The following is a 16,643-nucleotide window of genomic DNA, read 5'->3' as shown; positions in this document are numbered from 1 at the left end:
TTTCTGAAGTCTATATGGGGTATTATAATCCCCAATATAACTCTACCTGTAAAAAAGCTGAGTTGATTTTCGGATTTCAGAATACTCTTGCAATCTTGTCAACACATCAGTGCACAGCAACTGGGAAACAAGATGTGAAAAATCCCAAAGCATCCTTTTTTTTCCCCAGAATTCATAGTACCATGGTATGGCTACTGCCAAGCCATCTGGCTGCTGGTTTATAATCAATATCTTTAATTCCTCTTAAATCATAAATCAGGTATTATCTTGGGGAGTTAATGTTACTTAGAGCTGAATAAATATATTATTTTCTACAACATCTACTAAGCAACACTTTTCAAATGTTCTAGGGAAAGAAGAAATATGTAATTTTCCTGCCTACTTAGTGAGCTGAATCAAGAAAAGTGGGAGCACCTGGATCACTGCAGACTTTCTTAGACTCAGTGTGATAATCCCACTCTCCAGGTGCTGAGTACAGAGGGAGGGAACAGAAATCAGAGAGAGTGCACTTTATCTATGAACACCAAGCCACACAGTCAGTACAAAGAGCAAAGAGCTGTCGCATCACTGCAGTTTGTTTTAGATAACAATTTGATCTTTCCCTGGCAAGAGCATGGGATGTGTGAGAGAGGTTTATTTTTATTTATATTGTCTCTGGGGGGTCAAAAAGGAAGACGATTGGGAGAAAAAATGTTGTGGAGCTACTCAAGCTTGTCTGCAACTTTAGTTTTAACCACACCACATGATTTCAGAAATATGATCAGGCAGTTAACAAGCCCAGTTTCATTGCTATTGTTTGCACAGTTAAGACTTATAATCCTACTCAGCTGCATGACTGCTCATCCTGGTCAGAGGTGGTTTTCACACTGAGTACAGAATCACAATGCCAACCAAGGTCCCCTCCCCACCCCAGCATGTAACCCATACACCACACACATAAGTATTACTTCTGTCTGTGGGAACCCAGGACATCCCTCTGGGTGCCCTGGATGGCCAGAGCCACTGGCAAGAGGCTCTGAGACCCTGGCATGCAGCCAAAGACATGTGGGGTTTTGATCTTAGCCTGTGGAGCAAATTACCAGCTCTGCATGAAGAATTACAAGTCACAAAAGTTTAGGTATTGTAGTAGAAGTAGTCACGAAGTGAAAGGAAGGATTTTTGAGTGCTGTACAGGGGGGTTTTAAGCCTTGTATGCAGGGGTCCAAGTTTTGTACATGGGGGTCAGGAGTTCTAAGATGGAGGGATTTGGGTGTGCCCTGTCCTCCTTCTTTCTCCTTCCTAACCTCCATGTCTTTGGTGATGTTGGCACTCACAGATTGGATTAGTGTAGAAAGTCACCATTCAATATAGATAATAGGCATTGGGGAAAAAGTATAAACACGTAACACGTAATGTATGATATAAAAGATGGCACCAGCCCCCTGGGAGGGCAGTGTGCCTTTGTCTGACCTGCTGAACGGGCCACAGCAGTTCAGGAAAAGAATCTTTTAGATAACCAACAATAAACAACCTTGAGACCGGACAACAGAGGACTACTGAGTCTTGCATTGAAGGCACGGGTTGGAGGAGAGACTTTTCCATCTTTTGGGGTCACCCCAATCTGGGGGTGAAACCCAACAACTGGCGTCCGCTGGGTGGGCTGGAAACGCGACATCTGTCAGCTGTGGCAAACCCAAAGAAGAAAGCTGAGCTGGATCCACACGATGCTGCCCACAGAAAGGCAAAGTACCAATACAATTATTTCTGATATTCACAATAACACTGTTTGTGTTTTGTTCTACCCTCCGGGCCACCTGCTTTATAATCTGCCATGTTAGGTTGATTAAAAGGGCTCAAAAAAATGTTTGTTGTTAACTTTTGGTCAAATAATACAGCATTAAAAACCCCTCAAAACTACAAAAGAAATTAGATTTTCCTGGTCATTAATACAGCCAAGTTTGGTTAGAAGGTGTCTGTCAACACATGTTCCCTACACTTACACAAACAGGGAGAGGGGTAATCCAATCCAACAATCACCTACAGATCTTTCCATCACTGCAGTGCTTAACCTACTATGGTGTTGATTTGACAGGCAGGCATGAACATAATGATAAATTCCAACTTCCCTCTCTCCCTTAATCAGTGTATCCAGCACCAGCAAGAATAAAGAAGAGAACTAACAAAAGCCTGTAGCAAGTATGTGTTACCAAAACTAATTTGAGCTGGTTTACAAGGATAAGCAGTCACACATTTAAAATTCTTTTCAGTATACCAAGTTAGACTTAAGGAATAAGACAGAAGAATAGGAACACAGAAGGAAAAGATAACAAATACAGTCTGAAATACATTTTGCTATCATTGCTGTCTCATGAACCAGAAAGAATTATGTTTATCCTCATATTTACTGAGTATTTACTCAATACTATTAGCAAGGAAAGGGAAAAATCTGCATCAGTGACTTGGCTTGAAAGGCAATTGTCTGCCAAGGAAGGCAGGAACCTCCCTTCAAATGGAAAAATATGACCCACTTCCCTCCAAATTATTAAAAATTGGAAATTAAGGGGATTTCAGGCAAAGATACGGGAAAGGAATAATAGATCTTTACTAGTATGTATATGGATAACAAGGCAAACAAAAACAACAATGGCAGAACACAAAAACACCAAACAGAACCACAAACCCAGTCGCAGCCTCTCTCGGCTGCAGGCACTTTCCCCTTCGGTGCAGTTCTGGTCACAGCCGGCAGGGGCACTGGTGGCTCCCAGGGGCGGATCCCTGCGCCTGCAGGGGGCGCTGCGGCGCGAGCTCAGCCGCGTCTCCCTCACGCGGTAACGGCGGGCGGGTGGGCAGGATGGCGAAGTGAGCTGCAGGAAGGACTGCAAAGGCAGCCACACCCAGGGGGCAAAACAAAACGTAACGGAAAGCCCCGCAGCTTTAGCAGGAGCTTCGGGGGGTCGGGTGGACACGGGGTGCTGGGTAAGAATGTAGCAAAAATGCCCGAGGCAGCGTCAGAAAAGAGGCTGGGCAGCAGCAGCCGGGCTTCTCTGCAGCAGCTGCCGTACGCAGCCGGGCAGACGCGCCCTCCGGGAAGGGGGAGAAGATCAGGTCCCGGGTTTTCCCCTGAGGCGCTCGAGTAGATGGTGACGGTCCATTCCAGTGGACCGAGTGTTAATTAACACTCAGTTCATCACCTGCTCTTACAAGCAAAGGCTCACCTGCAGTAGGAGAAGCAGTGGGAGGACAAAAGCTCTGTAATGGCAGCAAATTCTCCGGGCAGCGACCATAGACTGGCTGTCCCTCTGTCCCTCCTCCGATACCGAGAGAGAAAGAGCCAGGGCGAAGCCCAGCCCCTCACGCCCCAGCCAGAATCTCACCATATCTCTGCCCTTCCCAAGAAAAAGACCCTCAGGTAAGTGAGCAGCCAGCCGCACCCTTCCTCCACCTTGGCAATTTCTTTTGTCTCTCGTAAGTACTGCTTGTTACTGTCTCTTACAACAAATGGGACAAAATTCCATGAGAGGAAAAAAAAAAAGAAAGATAAGGAAAAATGTTAACCTCCAACAATCGAACTTCAATGGAACAAGGCTGCCCTTTAGCCTGTGTAAAGATCCCTTCACTGAAGTCTGCTGCTTCTGCCTGGGGAGAGGAAAGAAATTATTAAACTTGTGTTTTCTGTTCACTTCAACAGGAACTACCAAGTTCCTACTCCTGCTGTGTAGGGACCTCTGTCTTTTCATTACACTGTTGTTTCAGCATAACTGATCTCTACGCAGGACATACATGCCAACAATAAAGCAAAAGTCAACAGCCTAAAATAATTTTGGAATCCTTAACAAGAGCAAACTACATTAGAAAACATGTACACTAGAAACTCCACAAAACTGTTTCTGCCAAAATCAACACATGGGTTGTGTACTCACACCTGCACAATGACAAAGCCAAGGATAGCAGGGAACTCCATGACTCTCTAAACATAACCAAAAGCTATACTGCCCTCAGTAGTTATGTTTCAGTTATTAAAGAACAAACAAATTTTTCCTTAAAGTTCTTCAAGAGTTTCATTTTGTATTTTGAATAAGCAAAAACTTAAGTCAGCCCCTGAAGACAATGTTAATTAGACAGGTTTTCTGATTTGAATTTACCGACTTTCAACCAGATTTTATTTGGCACTGAGTTCTCACTTTAAAAATTAAGGATAGTAGAAATATTCAGATAAGAGAAGTAATGAAAAATTCTAGTTAGGTAAGTAATGCAAACAATGGGCAATTCTAAAGGAAGTAAGACAGAATTTTCATTATCAAGCAGTAAGACCTATGATGCACAACACATAACCTGTGGTTGTGTTACAATGGTAACACTTTAAAAGATCTTAAATTTTGAGAATGCAAAGAAAGGCGTAACCCATAAACATAAAATACAAAAGAAATTGACTACTTTGGTTAAGGACACTGAGGCAAAAAAAAAAAAAAAAAAAAAAAAGTGATACAAAAAAAAATATTATACAACTTCCTAACACCAACTTACCAGAAACGAGTTACTCTTTTAATAACCCTAAGCTGCCATGTAATTTTGGGGGGAAAAACCCATAAGAATATGCATTTGAGGAAGAAAAGGACTTTAGATTGCAAAAGTAAACAATTTTCATAAGAAACTTTATTCCATTTATTCCATTTAGGTCTGTTTAAAAAATGTTTATTAGTTTCCATAGGTGCAAAATTTCTGAATATTCCAAAACTTCTGAAAAATTCTGAATAAATTCTCATTTACTCAGAAAGATGCCTGCATTTTCTACTTAGAACACAAGGAACATCTTGTTCTCTTTGCAGTCAACATAGCAACATACTATAAATTAAAGTAGGTAATACAAACTGCAAAAAGGGAGGGAAATATCAGACATTATTAATGAACCACAAAAAAGACACAAATATGAAAAGGAGAAAGAGAAAATATGTTAACTTCTGCAGACTCTATAAAAACAACTACACAGTTAACACTCAAAAGCAGTTTGCTATGGTGTTAACATGGCTATTGATCTAAGACACAACCAAGTTAAATACCATATGAAGGTATTTTAAAAAAAAACAAACACAATACAGATAGATGGTTGTGGACAGTACTACTAGCAAAATTAGCTCTATTTATCTTCCAGGAGAAATAAGAGAACTACAGACCCCTTTTAAGAAAAGCACACCCAGGAAAAATAAAAACTGCAGTTAATTTTCAGGTGGCTTTTATGAATAATCTTTTAATACATCTAGAGGTGATTTAACACAAGCCTTTGAAATCAATTGCCAGCTGGCTTAAAAAGCAAAACCAAACTTCCCTTCCTGCTCACACCCCCCTCTGCCCCCAGCAAAGCCCCGACATACTGAAAGATACAAACTCCAATTAGGCCATAAGTGGGAGATTTTGCTGAAGATACATGGTGAATATAGTGGAAGCTACATGCATCTGTCAACATGGCAACAGGAAACCACTTAAGGAGAAATGAAAAATGCTCAGTGTTAGCATCATGCACGTGGTTTTCAACTGGAATTAAAACTGCAAGTTTGGGATAAAAATGGTGTATTTTAAATGTTTTGTAACATGTAAACAGAAGACAAAAAGCGATTTAGCATTCTGCTAAATATTGCAATTCACTCATCATGTTAATTCTCGTGTATTCCTTAAATACTAAAAATTCCTTAAATACTATTCCTTAATACTAAAAGGCGTTTTCATAAGGCCTTTCTTCATACTTAGCTGAGGTCCTTTATTTTTTTAGATTTTTCACCTAATAAAAATCAGATTAGGTAATTAGATTATTTCTTCTTTTCATAGATATTTACTGATTGCATAGAGGAAAAAAACAAACTAGAGAAAACAAAAACAAACCCAAAACCTTTTGGTCACGACACAAAACTGCTCTCAAATTCAAAATAAACACATGAACATTATCGATATGACAAACAATCTCTGTCAGCTCCTGAAAACTGCCACTGTCCTCCCTCTTGTGAGTTCTGACTCACAACCTGCAGTGAATGCGGTTGATGTGCAAGTGCAGCAAAGCGTAACTTCTACTCTAACACTGTAGTTCACTGCTGTGGCTGTAGGGCAACAGAACAACCAGCATTCTAAATTTAAAGCTACCAGAGATGAGGATTAAGTTCTTTGGTCACAAACCTCCTTAGGGCAGAGAAATCCATGTTTGCAAAGTTCTGAGTACGAAAGGCTCTAATCTGCGACAGATACGTATTATTGCCCATAATAAATAATTACTTGCCCACTAGTCATCACTGTGCCCACAGGCCTGCTTTGCTTTGTCCTTTCAAGCCTGCTTGGGGCAGCTGGAGAGCAAATCTAGTACAATTAGAGCACTCGTGCAATGCCAACCCACAATCCTGTTTGCAAGAAAGATTTCCATTGCAAAAGTAAAAAAGCCTACAATTAAATATCAGGTATACACCAGTAGGCTTATCTTGATCCCCTTCAAAATATCCCAACTCAAGCCACGGTAGTTGAGTGGGGCATAATTTGCACTACAGTACAACTGGTAAACAGCCTTCAAGAAATCCCTGCCTTCAAAGCCAGCCTCCGACCACCAAAAAATCCTGCACAGAGCCATCCTACAAAACACCTCACACCTATCAATCTTTTGCTGATGCCACTGAGTCACTTGAGCTTCAGAGGACTTGCAAAGTTTATTCTCATCTGTTTTAAAAGATTAAAATTTTAAGGGAGAGAATGGTATTATAGGCTCATTTGCACTAAGCCAATAGTGGATATCCCACGGGAAAACAGCTCGGATTAAACATCCTTCATTCACCACAGCCCCATCTATATCCACTGATGTAAACCTTCAACTCCATCTGCACAATTCATAAAACATTTTTACTCTCTGTAATCAACTGTTCCAAATTCCACATCTTGGATGACACAGTGGTTTCTTTTTCTGAACAAATCCAATATAACCTGCCTCTTGTTCAGCTCCAACCCATCAGTACAACCAGCATAAGTACAATAATAAAAACAGCTTTCTTCAGGTATGTGCAGAACGCTTCTTCGTGAGAGGTTTTTACAAAAGCTCCCACACTCAGATATGCTGCCACACTTCAGTTCAAGTTCACTCTAAAGTGATACTAAATTTGTGTCTCTACACTGGTCTTTAAAACATACGGTCTTCTTGGCACTGAACCTACCAGGAACTTCTTGTGCAGCAAAAGACTGTCTCCTTGGACAAATCAGTTTACACACAGTGGGGACAACAATCAATAATGAATAATTCTGTCCTACCAAATCAGTTTACACACAGTGGGGACAACAATCAATAATGAATAATTCTGTCCTACCAAATTTCCAGCAAACAGGAAATTACCTGCCTGCAGTTTGCACCTCCTGTATACTTGTAAACTATGGAGAGTTTACTACTTCTAAAACCTGCTGCCACTCTCCACTGATATCAGCACCATGAACACAAATATCCAGAATTAAAGCCAAGAGGTTTTTCCAATCCTTTTAAACTGCTGACCTAGTTTCCTTTAACCACTAGTTCCACAATACATGAAAAAGCACCTCCCTTTACTAGAATGCAATTTTCTTTATTTGCAATTTGTGTAGTGCCTCTCTGTACCATTTTGAACAGCAATTCAAATGTATTTTGGCTGATTTTTATTTTGCTGTGCTGTTATTTTTATTTGGCTGTTCACTATAAGAAACATGTTTACCCATTTTTTGGTTCAATATAATTTAGTAATTGTGGGATGTTCTTAGCATCAATTTTACTGATGCAGGAAAAAACCATCTACCTGGAGCTATGGTGGCCAGTCCATTCTGGTGTACTGTTTATTTATTTAGAGGAAAAGTAGACCACAGATGAAAAAAACATTGCTAAAAATCTTAAGCCACTTCAAAGAGAAAGGCACTTATCATAAACGTTTGTGTGACTTGTACACTGCTTTTATGACATGAAGCCTGAAAATTCTACAAACTACTTTCAAGTTTCTCACACTCTGAAGAGAGCCTTGGGTTGAGTGTTTTCTCATTTCTTTACCAATGGTCATACTGCCACAGGATTAGCAATATTCAGGTATTTTAGATTTGAAGTGATTCTTTTATACTTTGAAAACCAAGAAATGTGCCAGACACATTTCAGTGTTGATTCTAAAATCCAGTTGCTCCATTTTTGTCTCAAAAATGAGGCCTTTTAATCGGCATCATCTAAAGTTTAATTTGGTAGTGGAAGTCCATTCCACGATGCTGGCAGCAAGTAAGCTTGTGGTCAGAAAGCTGTGACAAAGTCTAAGAGAAGGGGACATTTTGACCTTTTGACCAGCAACATAGGAGCTACAGAAGTTTCATTACAAGGTACTCATAACTTTAAGTACCACCTGCCCTTCTGTTAGGCGCTGCTTAACTGTGCTCACGGCCTGTATATATATGCACGCTGTGCCTTCTCTTTGAAAAACTTTGCCAAGTTCTCAAGGCTCCTCAAGATGTACTATTTTCCCAGTTTTTAACAGGAATGTAACCATTCACTGCCTACAGAACATCCATCCTCAAAAAATGCAAAAAAAGCCTACAGCCCATATTCTTTTTCTCACGTACACGTAAGCAAGTCGTAAACATGTCATATATTAAACATTCAAGGCCAGGCCGGATGGAGCTCTAAGCAACCTCGCCTAGTGGAAAGCGTCCCTGCTTATAGCAGAGGGGTTGAAAAGACACGATCTTTAAAATCCCTTCCACCCCAAACCACGCTGATTCCATAAACCGCGTTTATAATGCTCACTAACAACGCCCGCAGTGCCCACAACGCATGAACAGCGGCGCTGCCTCCCGACAGCACGCCTCCCCGCTTCCCACGGCCTCAGGAAAGGCCTAAAGCCACAGGAAGTCGCTGGGGGACAGCCGAGGGGGTGGCCGCTCTTACCTGCGGCCGGGCGGCCGAGTACCGCGTGCGGCTCCTGGACACGGCGACAGCGGGGCGGGACCCGCGCTCGTCACCGACGGTGACGTCACGGAGCGGGATGCGGAAGCGGCGGTCTGGCGAGCCAGTCTTAAGGGGCAACGATTCCAATCTCCTAAATGCGCTTGGTCGGAAGGGAGCCAGGCGGTAGGGCCCGGAAACGACCAGAAGATTTGACTAGGAAATCATGCACTCGGCATAGGAGGTTAAGTTGGTGTAAATTAGTCCCTGACATGCACGAAAAGCGCACAGCATGGGGTTTTGCATAAAGGGGAAGGGGGACAGAGAAGAGAGGGAGAGAAGAATTAAAGGGGGAAGAGAGAGAAAGAGAGAGGGAGAGGGAAAGGGAAAGAGAAAGAAAAAGAAAGAGAAAGAGAAAGGGATCCTGCTGATGTTCAGGGCAGGGATACCTTTTTATGGATAGGTTTCCCTGCCCTGAAGACTCGTTTCTCTCTTCCAATGTACATTAGTTCTCATGCACAGTCTATTCTATCAAGGGTCTTGAGTGGCCTTGATCCCTCCTACAGCCCATGCCCATGTCTTGGCCTCATTCCTGTGCTTGCACTGTGGTTTGTTGTGCTTATCTCCAAGAACTTAAGCAAGGATGTTTGTCCAAGAAAAGTGGTGCCCTACCTCCTCATGGCTCCCTTCTCCAGTCACAACTTGTTCTTCTTCACAGTATGTTAATACCAACAGTCTATTGTTATTACCAAGAATTCTTGTCTGATGGGATTCCTGTCTGATGCATTGGCTCCACAGCCATCCAGTTATCACTGTTTGAGACACACATTGGGCCCTTATCTTCTGGGATTCTACAGTGGGGAGGGAGATGCTCTTTTAAAGCAGGAACATGCTTTCCAGCCGCTGGCTCCTCTGAGTGGAGAAGGTAAACAGTCAGCATGACATATCTCCAGCTGTTCCCAAGCTCTTGCAGTTGCTTCTTGGAAAAAGGGAGGCACAAACTGTGTGTAGAGATGGTCTCCTTAAGCCAGAGATTGCATGGAGTCATCCCAGGGGGTCGGCACTGGTTCCTGCCTTACACTGCACATCTTTACCTCACTCTCAAATGAGAGTTGGTTTCCAGTTGTGCTATTGGCTGTGTTTTCCACTGTATTTCTCCACAAGTCCAGACAAGGCTACCACAAAGATTGGAAAGACAGAGCACCTCTTCTACGAGAGAATTGGTTGTTCAGCCTGGAAAAGAAGTGGCTTAGGGGTGATCTATTTGCTGCCTCCAGTACCTGAAGGGAACCCACAAGAAGGATAGAGCAGGACTTTTTACAAGGGCATGTGATGACAGGACAAGAGGGAATGGATCCAAACTGAGCATAGTTTTAGATTAGGCATTAGGAAAAAATTCTTGACTGTGAGGGTGGTGAGGCACTGGAGCAGGTTGTCCAGAGAAGCGAATGTCCCATCCCTGGAGATGTTCAAGGCCAGGCTGGAGGAGCTCTAAGCAACCTGGTCTAGTGGAAGGTGTCCCTGCCCATGGCAAGGGATTGGAACTAGAGGATCCCTAAGGTCCCTTCCAACCCAAGGCATTCTAGAATTCTATAAGATTTTAGCAAATAAATCTAGGTTCAAAATGCAGTGGATTAATATTTCTTCACTGCAAGAGCTCACTCACTGGAAGATTGTACCAACACATCTGTGGCTCCCAAAGATAAGATCTGCATTTTACAGGTTTACATTCTGATAAATAGTAAAGAAGAAGTCAGTATCTGCATCAACAGTATTGGCATCACTTGCCAAAGACCTCTTTTTGCCTGTTCACAAGCTCATATGAAGCTTATTGTAACTTAGGTTTTGCAGCCTATCCCCTCCAAGATAAGATCACTGGAGTCCATCACAGTTGAAGAGGGCCTCCTCTCAGCTTTAGGTTACCAGGACCCTGCATGTGGCTGACTAAGTTGTGGCTGGTTGCCTGAAAGAAATGTGCTGAGCTGGCTTGCTCAGCAACAGAGTGTCTAGAGGAAGAGAAAAACAGGTCCTGTCTGGAGAAGGACAAGTTCAAGGCTGGGGAAAATAGAGTTATATCTCTAGGGGAAACAGGAATAGAACTTGGGGATCTTACCTAGCTTCAGTGCACTTCCGTGCACCTTCGGTGCTTTTAAAAATACCACAAAAGTGAGCTTCCTTTTAATAAGCTGGTTTACATCATCTAAGTGCTATACTATGTCAATTCTAATTCGATCAGTGTGTACTGCAAATGAGTCTTACTCCCTAGTCCCAGTTGGAAGCATATCTGAAGACCTTCAGATGACATTGTTACTAGTTTACATCTTGTCTCCTTTTCCTGCAGGAGATTTGAAGGTTTAACTTTTCAGTTTCAATCAAAAGTGGCTCCAAATGAATAAAAACTTGGGTTTTATAAGTCTTATAAAAGCAGCAAACACAGGGATTATTTAAGAGCCTTTCAGCCATATGTGGGACACATACAGGTGGTAGAATCACTGGGGTAGAGAATGGTATCCCTACTGTGTGCTAATATTTTGGTGTAATAATAAAAAATTTCACTGCCTTTTCCTAGACATTTCTTATTTTCAAAAAACACAGTCTTAATTATTTTCTTATGTTCATTTATACTAGTACAAGTACAAAATTATGCACTGTAAACAAAAAGGAATTTAGGAGAGTTTTCTTTAAAAAAATGTTCAGAAATGGAACAGTCTGAAGGGTAACAGAGAATTAGCAAGACCTGCACTCCTAAATAGAATAATACTTTGCAATTCTAGTATGCCAAATGTATACAAGGAGGGCAGAACACTTAACATATGTTTAGTTCATTCTTACCTCAGTATTCACATGTCACAGACCAGGAAATACAGAGAGAGGATTTGCTTGATAGACTAATTGATTTGCCAAATGTTAGGTAGAAATTGTTGCCAGAGCCTTATTTCCTAAAACAAATATTTTGTTTCAATTATAAGATTGAAGGAAAATGCAACACGTGCTGATCAATGTTCAGATTCAGCCAACACTGTTTGTAGAAGATCGTAACCATGTAGAGCATTAATGCAGTACAGATTGTGCTCTATATTCCCTGGTCATACATTCCCTGGTCATTCCCTGGCTGTGTCTCCTACAGGTTTACATTTGTTGTAGATTTGCTCCTACTGGCTCTGGACTTCTACAGATTTATACTTTTGTTCAGTTAACTGGAGTTCCTACACTGAGTGCCAAGTCTTGGAATTTCTCTAGGCAATTCAGTCAGGAGATTATTAGCTATAAAAGCATTCATTTTCTGCTTAAAATGGCTGCACTGCCTGTTTGGTTTGCAGGAGCAGTGAGTGAGGAATTAAGAATTCACATTTATCCCAGCCAAAATCTTATTGAGATACAGCTCATATAATTCAAATGGTTTATGCTGGTGCCATTCTGAAAATATATTTATTTCATATATGGATATCTATAGACAAGTCTACCCACAAAAAGCTGTACTGGTATCTGGTACTGAATAGAAACTATTTCATTTGAGAGGCCTGTGAATGATTATTGATTTTTCTCTATCATTCCCAAAACAAGAGCAAACAATCCTGAATATTTTTGCCAAAGTAGTCAAAGTGACAGGCATCTTTAAAATAATTACTGCATTATTATGATGCATCTCATCCACTGTACATACAACATAATGATTCCTGCAAAGTCAATGTTCTTTGTGGAGCTAAGTGGAGGCCAAATCCAGTAGTCTTGGCCTCACTGGAATCATTATACAGCCTGGGTCAAGCAAAGCACCACAGCCTGATGTACAGACCAGCCGTGGCAACTCCATCTCCCTGAAACAAAGCCACTGAAAAAGCTTTGGAAGATGTCATGCATAAGACAATGTAAATGAAAAAAATTAGCCTAGATTCTTCTGTTTAAATCTGGTGTGAATATAACAAAGATTACTAGAAGCTACTTGTAACAAAAAGGTTAATAAACCATTGGCAGGATAAAAATACAGACTCTAAAATCAGACTAAAAATCTGGCAAGCAGACCAGTTTGGGATATGTTTGCGTGTGTAGTACACATGTGTCTGAAGGGCACCTTGGGCCTTTTGGAATAGGCATTTTGTTATTGTGAGGCCCACTTCTTGGCAATCTAATGAATTTGCAACCTAATTTCTTTGCAGTGTAATCTAATGAATCTGCAATCCTATGTGTGGGCAGACAGCTAGTTACCAGAAGGTGTAGCAGGAATAAACTGAAGCACAAACATCCATCTGCTTGCCAGTATCGCCCGACGTGCACTTGTTCCTTGGTGGAAGAAGAGCGAGTACCCAATGTTTCCTCTGGTAAATCAGAAGACAAACATTCCTAAAAGGACAGTGACAGGCAGCTGCCTGGCTGAATGCCCTGTTTATGGGAAATTATGTCTCTACCCGAATTCTGCTGAGACCAGATGTATGCAGGGAGGGAGGGCAGGGATAGAGATTTTATAGTGATTTATTACAATGCATATGGTGAGACCAGAAAGAGAGACCAAGGTATCTATCTGGCTGTCAATTTGTTTTTTCTTACTTGCAAGATGGGGTGAGAAGGGACAGAGAGTCTTGAGGCTAACCCACATTTTCAAAAACTAAATATCCTATAGTAGTGACATTAGCACAGTGGAAAAGAAATGTAACCTCCAAAATTTTCCATGTTCTGTTACACATTGCTGAACTTAGGGGCAGTGTATGTGGCAGCCTGAGCCCAAGTGAACTTAGACTCACCTTTCAGTTAAAATGCTCTGGAAATGCCTTTTTTCTGCACTCAGATTAAATTAGAATGGCTTTAAACCTACTAAACACAGACTCTTTTCTCTTTTGAAAACATAGGATTTCTAATCAAAATACAGATGCAAAAGTACACAGAAATAAGGAAACTGAGATTGATGTATCTTTAGGGAGGAAAAATAATATAATTCAATAAGACTAGCTCTAATTACAGCTTTTTTAGCATAACAGATAGGGAGTATGAGATCTACACTGAGATAGTGATAGTTGATACAGATCAAAAGAGCTTGTGTTCATGCTAGCTAGATTAAATGACAGGATGTGATGAAGTACTGGGTTACTTTACGTACAAAACCTTATTTACTGAATATATATATATATATATATATACACACCTATTAGGTTAAATGCATTTAAATATGGAAACTAGAAATAGATTGAAAACAATCTCTCATGTGTAGAATATTTGTTCTGATACTATTCTAAAATTGCATTTCTTCCAATTAGTATGTAAATCTGTAATTTTTTTACAGCTATCTCTCTTTTACTAAGATTGGAAGTAAATTGTATTAGAAATTGAGGTTTATTTTTAAATGCATTAGAATTCCACCTGTCTCACTTGTTAGCTTCTGTGCCTAAACTCAATAGAATCATATATTTTATACTCTGTTTTAGCAGAAAGCCTAAGACGACTTAAGGAGTAAATTAAACTTAGGACCCAAATTGTAGTTGTCATTTTAAAGTGGTTTTTAATATTTATTTATCTGCACATGTCCCCTGATGAAGCAGGATAGAAATCTTTGGCCTAATCCAGTGTGGCTGCTGTTACATTCCTTATGCACTCTGCAACAGCAGGAAGTGAGAGAAAGGGAATGAAAATCTCAGGAAAGGAAAACACTGCTGGATATAAAGATGCCACAGGCCTGTGCCATCACAGTCTTCTGCAAGGCAGGAGTGACTGTCCCGCACATCCACTGAACAGGCCACAAAATCCTGCCTGGTTGAGCTGTGGTAGAAAGAAACAAAGAGGGTTTCTGTCGTCTCTGCAGGAAGACTGATGACCTAAAAATGAAAGGTTTAGCATGGGAGGTCACTGAACTGGTTTCATTAGCTGCATCTACCTGAATTTTGCCAGTGGTGGGTTTTACTGTAAGTAGACACTCGAAAAGCAGCTGGGACTTAGGGAGTTAACAAGGAATTTACTTGAAGGAAAGAGTAATTTCAGCTGCAAAGCTGTTAACAGTCAGCCTTAGGGAGCAACTGATACAATGTAATCTGGTGAACAGGCTGAGCTGTGAACAGGCTGATCCACTGTCACATGAAAAGGTCCCATCATGTCTCAATTGCTGTGCAGTTCTGTGGGCTTTTACTGCTCTTCTGCAACCCACACGTCCTCTGGCTTCAGAGAATGTTTTCAATGTTTCATAACCTTAAAATCACAAACAACCTAGGAGAGCTTGCTTATGCTTATTTATGCTGCTGATGGATTTTTCATAGTGATGAAAAATATTCAGCTTCACTGCCATGCTGAAGAACCATTCAATCACACCGTTTAGAAAGGAATCCTTAGGAAAGATCATCAAGTTAACCCAGCACTGCCAAGCCCACCACTAAAACCACGCCTCTAAGTGCCACATCTACATGGTCCTTTTAAATACCACTGGGGATGGTGACTTCACCATCTCCCTGGGCAGGCTTTTCCAAAGCTTGATTACAATGTCTTCACCACAGTGAACAAAGTTTTCCAAATATCCAGTCTGAACCTTCCCCGGCGCAAGTTGAGGCCATTTCCTTATCCTGTTGCTTGTTACCTAGAAGACACCAACCCTCATCTGGCTACAACCTCCTTTCAGAACAAAAGGTCTCCCTTGGGCCTTCTTTTTTCCAGAGCTGGGGCTAGACAACCCCAGCTCCTTCAGCTGCTCCTTGTAAGACTTGTGGTCTTCTACTCAGGACTGAGGCAAACAAGGCAAAAAGTACCTCAGCCTTTACTTTCATCCTTTGTCACTGTGTTTCCTCTGGCATCCAATTAAGGATGGAGATTCTCCTCAGCCCTCCATTTGTTGCTAATGTATTTAGGAAGGATTTTTTTTTGTGTGTGTGTGGCAGTTGACAGGTTAAGTTCTATCTGGGTTTTGGCCCTTCTAATTTTCTCCCTCCATAAAACTTTATGACATTTTTGTCCTCCTGAGTTTCCTGCCCCTTCTTCCACAGGTCATAAACTCTCTTTTTTTTCCCAAGTTCCAGCCAACACTCTCTCTTCAGCTGCACACTTCAGGAACTTTCTCAACTGTTTCCTCTCTGCTGTATTTCTAGAAGACATCTGGTAAGTTGAAGTCCCCTACAAGAACAAGGACTAGTAATTTTGAAATTCTCAGCTGCTTATAGAGTCTTTCATCTGCCTGTTCACCCTGGATAAATGATCTCTAACAGATTCCCACCAGGTTATCTGACTTGTTGGCCTGCCCCCCTGATTTTCACCTACAAAGGCTCAACCCTTCTGTCACCATCATTAAGCTCTAGAAAATCAAAACACTCCTTAACAGACATGGCTAACCCAGAAGGGAAGTCAGGGTGTGAAGCAGAGACTGTCAGCCTTGGGTGGTCTCTTGTACATTGACAAGACTGGAAAGAGCCATTGTTCTGGGAAGGGAACCCCAATCCATACATTTTGCACAGGCTATTTTTACTGCCAGGCATAACAGAAGAGGGAACTTACATGTGCCCTTACATGGTTTTGCACTTCAGCTCCCTCTGCAAATCCCCAGACATGGAGATGGTGGCAGATTTAACTAAGATTGTGGAGGCAGGGGAGTACAGGCAGGAGAGGGGGAGATCTCTTGGAAAGAGAGAAAAGTACTCTCTGAAGAGAAATCTGTCCCAGAGGTTGTAGTTGTACTAAGCTAAACAGCAGTGGGCTAAATTTTTGGCTCAGAGACTGACTGATAAAATGTAGGACCATACTGTGAAATTGAGCTAGTCTCCAAAGCAGGGCTGCCACACACATACTGCCTATTAGA

Source organism: Motacilla alba, chromosome 3 (genome assembly GCF_015832195.1).
Source record: "Motacilla alba alba isolate MOTALB_02 chromosome 3, Motacilla_alba_V1.0_pri, whole genome shotgun sequence".
Taxonomy (NCBI): Eukaryota; Metazoa; Chordata; class Aves; order Passeriformes; family Motacillidae; genus Motacilla; species Motacilla alba.
Note: the sequence above shows the minus strand (reverse complement) of the source record.